The following is a 7,720-nucleotide window of genomic DNA, read 5'->3' on the forward strand; positions in this document are numbered from 1 at the left end:
TACATTGACATACGCGCCAAATTATTATCAGCTACCATTTGGCGTCATCCCAAGTTAAAACGACGAAATTGCCAGGTCGTGGCCAAGTCGTATCTTGTTCTTTCATCTCACCATGCATGGAATCGTATTTTCTATAATTGTCGAACGCAAATGTCACAAGCTACATTCACTGGTAGTAAATCCTTGTCAAGTTTAAAAACTTCAAGCATTTTGATTTTGATAGGCGTTGTTTCATAGGATATGCGGATATGCTGTTCTCTAAGTTCTCTGTCTTCCCAGATATTTTAAAACTTGAGACATTTCAAAACTTGTCTCATTCCGTAACCTGTGAGAAACTTCATATTTCATACTCACTGGATTTAAATTTTGTTCCACTACCCTAGCTGCTTCAAGGTCGTTGGTTGCACAAAACATTCGCCCCATATTTCTGATGACATCAGCATTGGCCTAGTTCAAGAGTCTGTTCTAACTCAAACATCAAACCCATCGGGACCAGACTCGGAGTCACTGAACGGTAAAGGAGGTTGTCACCGCTTATCTAAACCAGTGGTGCATGCTACAGACTCCAATTTGTCATTGTGTTCAGCGTTCAGTGACTCCGAGTATGGTACCGGTGGGTTTGATGTTTGAGTTAGAACAGACTCTTGAACTAGGCCAATGCTGATGTCATCAGAAATGAGGTGGATGTTCTGTGCAACCTTGAAACAGCTAGGGCGGTAGAAGCCAAGTTTAAATCGAGAAAGTCTTATATCTGATCACATTTTGGTGTCTGTTGTATCGTATTGTAGTTTATCGTACACTGCGATTCGCAAAGCAAAGCAACCCACATCCATGGCCTCTATTGCTGTAAGGGAATGCATTGGCATTAGGTTTAGGGAATAGCGACAAATTTGGTTTATCAAGTTGCCCATAGTGATCAAGTGTTTGCGTTTATGTGAAAAATGTTCGTTAACAGTTGAGTTCGTGTGGCTTAACTGCAGAGTGCTCGACTCAGAACAAACAGGTCCCGGGTTCGAGTCCTGACATGCCACCGATCTTGTGCCCTTGGAAAGACACTTAACACGACTTTCCTCACTTAACTCAAGTAAAAATGAGTATTGGATTGTCCTGTATTCGTCCTCTGCGTTGGTGACGGCACAAAATACATTGAAAAACGTGTGTGTGTCGTCACCATGTCTAGTCATGAAATGTTGGAATAAAAAAAAAAAAGAATTGTAACCGTTTCTCTCTTGAGAATGACGCAACCTTAAAGAAAGGACTTTTAGAAAGAATACTCAAGACGGGTTTAACGTATGACCGGTCACACGTACGAACTTGTGTACACTTTAAGACAATTACGTTCTTAAGGCCCGTCCTTGTAGCCCTTAAGTGGTGTACACAGTGGTTTTGCCGGATGCGCAAAAAAACAAAAAAAGTGACGACCACAGCCTTCTGTCCTGTCATTAAGGTTCACGTGATGATCAGGAGACTTGGTCCCCTCCAACCACTTAACGTCGTTAATTTGGCAGATAAATCTTCTTAAGTGTCGTTAAGCGATAAACGTCGAAGGTAAGATAAATGAAGCTGTCATTGCAGAAAGCATCGTCAGCTCATATAATGCTGAGGTCACATTTCCAAACCGGGGCCCGGTCGGGCAGTCTTATGGAACGAAAAATATGGTATAAAAAGACAACGAAGCACAAAAAAGTTAAAAAGAAATAACAATGGAACTATTTGCGTATATCCGTAAATAATTTCAGGTTGGTAAACGACTGAATAACAAAGTTCTTTTTATCACAACCATTTATTTTTCAAGCCGACGTTTCGATGACCGCCTGTCATCTTCATCAGGGCAATACTGACTGGTTTACTGTGAACTGACGACTAAAAAGAGCTTTGCTATTCATCTATTTGCGTATATTTTTGATAAAAATTTGTTGATTTTTTTGTTAACCGAAGCAGCCCGGCCGGGCCCCGGTTTGGAAATGTGACCTCAGCATATAGCTGATGGCTTGGCAGAATTTGAAATGAGACAACAGTAATGAAAAAATAAAACTAGTTACGAACTTTGATATAAAGTGTTTAGTCTCTACTACATGTAACCTCCTTTGGTTTTGTCTAAAATTGTAGAGATTGGTTAGCCTCTACTAGGCTTCGGGAGGCGGTCGGCCAAATAGAGAGAGAACATGCCGAGGGAGTTGGTCCGCTAGATAGTGCAAAATATACTCTCTAGCGGACCTGTATCTGTATCTGTATCTGTATAGCCGGTATAACCGCCCTTCGGCGTAACACACCAGCTTCGCAGGCACGCGGCGCGGCGGCAGCTGGCTATATTACACCGATCGACTTGTTACACCTAACCCTTGAATTTCTAGCTCTAGACATTGTTTAAAGCTATCTATTGACAATGCCCCTACTGTACTTGGTGACAGTGAATTCCACTCTGCGATAGTTCTAGGAAAGAATGAATTCTTGAACACCTCAATCCTTGGTTGATAACTCTGGTTATTGAATGCGTGGCTATTTCTTGTTCTCTTCTGGGCTGGTATTAGGTACTTAGTAGTTGGGACATCCACCAGTTTATTAGTCATTTTGTACATCATGCACAGTCTGGACATCTTTCTTCTGTCTTCCAGTGAGGTCCACTGTAGGTTTCTTTTCATTTCCGTGACACTAGCAACTCTCTTTTCGGCCAATTTCTACTCTTAGCTTTCCGGCCGCCTCCCGAAGCCTGGTAGAGGCTAACCAATCTCTACAATTGTAGAGGTAACCAAAGGAGTTTACATATAGTACAGAAAAGACACTTTATACCAAAGTTCTTTAAAAGTAGTTCGCACAATTGGTTACATAAAGAGAAGTACATGTACTTACCATGAACGAACTTATTTCTCTATTGAGATAGAAAGTTACATGTATAGTGAATTGAATGGTATCCATTGCATTATTTTCAAGTAATGAAATGAAAATCTGAAGCAGAAATTTCGAAAAACAACTGACAGAATTTTAAAGTTCTGGACAAGTTGATTTACAGTCATTTTAAAGATTGGTTATGGTTGAGAGATGAGTTTTCGTTTGTGACACTGTTGGCGCCGCAAACTGTTCCTTGTCGTCGCAAAGTGTTTTCTTGTCGTAATAAATGACCTGTCGTAAATTAGAACGATAGGGGCACAAAACGTCCCCTGTCGCCTTCAAGATCAGAGCAAATAGCAATAGGGCAGGGGTCTATTGAACAATCAGTGTTAGGTAAATGTCAGCCCGTATATCGTATAGATACGTATTATTGGTCGGCGGAAGTTTGAATTTACGGTGCTTTTGTTATCTTGTATTTTACTCTGTAATGTCATCTCATTAAAGGTCCTAAATCTAGGGCAGGTTTCAAAAGTTCTTGCTAGTCTCGTATTCCGTTATGGTGAATTTATCGCCTTGTAACGTTAACATTACGAAAACGGTTAAGAGTACATGCGGGAACAGTGTGTATGTAGGACAAATATCTGTCGATCTCAGAGTGCACGTATACGTATATAGTATAGTCGTATATGAATCTATCACAATGTGGTCATCTACCGTATTTGCTGTTGTGAAAATGACTGAGATTTTGTAATGTATAAGAAAGAAAGAAAGGTATCCAGTGCCCTTATGCAGAGCGTAGGGTGGTGCCCATTTCTGTAGCCCTTGGGCGACACACAGTTGTGCAAGGCACTACAGCAGGGGGCTAGTCCGCTGGTAGTACTGTGTGTTTGACCTTCCCACACTCTTTCTCATATGTGCTGAGTGCTAAGCAGAGAAAGAAGTGTGGACGTACCGTCTTTGGTATGACCCGGGCGGGGTTTGAACTCACGACCTCCCGGTTACAAATCGAGCACTCTAATGTATATAAGTAAGTTAGAACCAAAACGATTGCATATGTGTGCATGTTCAAAGATCTGTAAGTACGGAAGAAAACGGCATATATGACAGGGTAGCTGTATTTTCCTGGTCACACATATCAAATTAATCTGATATCGTTCCCCATGCATATTTCTGAACAATCCCTCAAGACGAAGGAATGACGTTATGTGACGATCCTCACGTAACCCAGCGTTGACTACTTAGTACTTTTTTTTTACTCCACCATTTGTTCCAGAGCATGACGATTCTTCCCATCTGCTTGGAGACCAATTCTGATCTCTACCAGTGTTTGTATAAGAAGATAATGTACGTAAATATGTACCTAGCGGTGGCCACACGATGTATAGGTCAATAAAGGCATGGGGCATGCACGCAGAAAGACGACAAACATAAGGCCACACCGCCTTAATTTCATGGATGACATCCTTTGAAGACCCCCAAACTAGTGCGCGCGGGCGAATAAAAAAAATTCCGGCCCAAAATAAAAATGCTACTAAACCACAGGAATACAAAGCTGGTATTGTGAATTTGCGGTAGTAATTAGCGACGTATACTACAAGCCGGCACATGCTGGCTTTTTGCGGAATTTAAGAATCGGTACTGTGCGTATGTACTGAGTTCTTGAGTCGTGGAGCTTCGGTAGCTTGAGTGCCTGGCTCCATATTGTTGCTAACTACCATGGACTACCCAGGCCTAGAGCCAGGCCAGAGCCTCGGTGGATGTGATACTTTGTTTTTCATTTCTTTGAGAACAGGCGAAAATCAATGCGCGCGGATGTCATCCATAAAATCGAGTCAGTGTGGCCTAACTTAAATTCAGAAGCCCTGTTAAGCTTAGGTCACAATTGAAGAAAGGGGTCCGCTCGGCGTGTGTTCGGCGTGTTTTTTGGCACTACCGAACGGGACCTGGACGGAGACCGACGGGCTTCCCGACGGCTGCCGACCTACTTTTGGCCCCGAGCGGTCGCCGAATTGATTTTAACTCAAACTTAAAATCACTTCGGGCCCCGTTCGGCAAGGTACGCCGATGCGACGCCGTAACCTCACTGCCCGGGACCCATCGGGCGGCCGAACAGGCACCTGCCAAAGATTATGACGTCACATGTGCTGATCAGTGCATAAGGTGGTAAGGAAAATGGGGTTATATGGGGCATATATTAACTCCTTCTTCAGACTACGTCGCACAGTTTACCACGTGTGTGTTACGCCGTGTACTTGTGTGTGTTATACCGTATACTTGTGTGTCAGAATGCCGAAGGGCAAGCCAGAAAACAGCCGAGACGATTGCCCGGCATACACGTACTTCATGAACAGTGACATTGTGTGGCATGTGGGCTACCCTGAAGGCAAACTCCAAGGATCGGTAGCACCGATGGCACCAAAGCTCCACGACTCAAGAACTCAGTACATACATACAGTGCCGATTCATAGATTCATGCATGTGCCGGCTTGTCGTGTACTTCGCTATGTACTGCTGCAAATTCACAATACCAGCTTTGTATTCCTGTAGTTTAATAGCATTTTTATTTTTGGCTGGATTTTTTTATTCGCCCGCGCGCACTAGTTTGAGGGTCTCCAGAGGATGTCATCCATAAAATTAAGTCGGTGTGGCCTTATGAATAAAAAAAGACGATAAACACAAAACACGCTACCGTTGTCACTTTATCACCCAAAGTGTCGTCCTAGCAGAAAATATTTACAATGTACAAGCTTAAGTACGGAGAGATACACGTGACCTTGATTTGCAGATACGTACTTAACACTTGAAAACAGACAAGATCAAATCGTAGCATGAAAGTTCATCTCAGTTGGTAAAATACGTAATGAGAATTTAACTGTTCTCCGTCTCAATGGGAGAGGGGCGGTACCGACTTCCGGCGAACTTTGACCCAGTACTGACGTCACACGTGGGTAAAAGTCACGTGTCTACAGCACTCGGTACAGAAAGCTGATGAAGACCGAGTGATTCGGTCTAAAAATTCGAGTCAATTTTCTTGAGTTGTAGAACAGTTAAATTATCATTTTAAATTCATATCATGCTTTAGAAGATGTGATACCAACTCCTGTAATATTTCCCAGGATGCAGCATTCTTGCAGGACAAAGCCCTTAGTGCCAACACGTCTACATATCTAGAATTAGAATCATTTTCTACTTTGTTAGATTTCATACTAACGGGAACAAAACTGCACTAAGTGTATACTCCAGGACTGTGGCTAACACAGAAATGTTATAGTCAAAAACATACATTTTATAATACACAGTATTGTTCACATATGCCACGGATCTCGAAAATATTTTTTCCTTGCAAGCAGGCATTGTGGCGATGTACTTTTACGTCTCTGGTCTTGTTTCTGTTTCCTTTGTTTGCAACAACTTTTCTTCTTCATTCAAAAACCAACAACAGGCAATCATACTACGCGAAACTACCTATCACTGGTCTTCATCATCATAGCATCTCGAAAAGTTCTAAGTTGTAAAAAACTCCCTTTTCATCGTTCATCCAATCTATCTAAAACTTTGAAATATGAAATCTTATTGGGTTATTCACTAACTAGATCAGAACTCATCTTGAGATAGAAATGTACATTCGCAAATCTTCTTGTTTCGTCGCTCACTGAGATAGACAATACGTAGATAAAAAAAATCAGGTCAAATTTCCAGAAGACGAGAAAATGTCGGCTACCTTTCGTGCGTACGTGTATTTGGTTTGTACCACTGACATCTATGTCTCCTATTCGATTCAGCTCCCAACTAGTTTTTGTAATACTAAAGTATCGCATTTCTTAACCTGAAAAATCACTATTTCACAAAAACTGAGCTTGGCTACCTAGTTTAGGAACTGTTCCCTTCTTTCCACTTCGATTGACAAACTCCTAAAAACTATATTCCTCGTATACTGTAGACCTAGAATTCTAAGCGAAATTCCAGTTTCTAGATACTTCGTCTCCACAGAATCCATTTTGAAATTTATGTACAGTTAACAAGAAAATTATTAATCACCTTTGCCAGGCTAGGATCAATTATGATTACAAGGGTTATGAATAATGTTGCTGTTAACTGTATGTATTTTATATCGTGAAAGTTCATCTGTGTTGGTAGTTACATGTTTAAAGTTAAAACTTTTGGTCCAACACAAAAAATTCTCTCACCTAGGATTTTAGACACTGAACAAGACTATTTCTTGAGAGGGGTGAAGGAAGCCATATACATCAGGGCCCATCACCCTACATTGAACCGCGACGGGTGCCGACATTGTCTACCAGATACCTTTGACCCAGTGTTGACGTCACACTTAAAAAAAGCTAGGTGACAAGCTTCACTGGGTCAGTCTACTGAGGAAGACCAGAGTGACTGGTCGAAAGCTCTAGGGGAGAGAATTTTTTGTGTTGGACCAAAAGTTTTAACTTTAAACATGTATAATTTTCTTTCTACCTTCGGAGTTTAGCAGATATACAAACTCTGACAAGAGGTATAGATCGTGAAAGTCAAACGGATGGTCCAAGTATTTACACAATGTACTTGTGCACTGCCTGAAAACGATGGAAGTCAAAGAGCCGACGCAGTTTCACAGTAAAGCATTAGAACCACGAAGATCCCCGGCTGTTTTTGCTACCAGAGAGTCGTTGAGTGTGGGCAGTTGTGCACCGAATGTCGCGCTTGTCTCAGTTTTCTCTTTAGCGTGACGTTTTCTCTGAGCGCGGTTCGAAGCTGCAGCTCGGCGCTCTGCCATCTCAGCATGATGTCTGTGGTGGGCATGGGGTCGTCGTCCAGGGAACACAGCTCCCGCGCGTCGAACGTGACTTCGCCCCGCCTCGTCTCGGACGACTCGGGCGCCGTGTGCGGCGGCGAGTGT

This window comes from Branchiostoma belcheri, unplaced genomic scaffold (assembly GCF_001625305.1).
Source record: "Branchiostoma belcheri isolate BF01 breed outbred unplaced genomic scaffold, Haploidv18h27 scaffold36, whole genome shotgun sequence".
Classification (NCBI taxonomy): domain Eukaryota; kingdom Metazoa; phylum Chordata; class Leptocardii; order Amphioxiformes; family Branchiostomatidae; genus Branchiostoma; species Branchiostoma belcheri.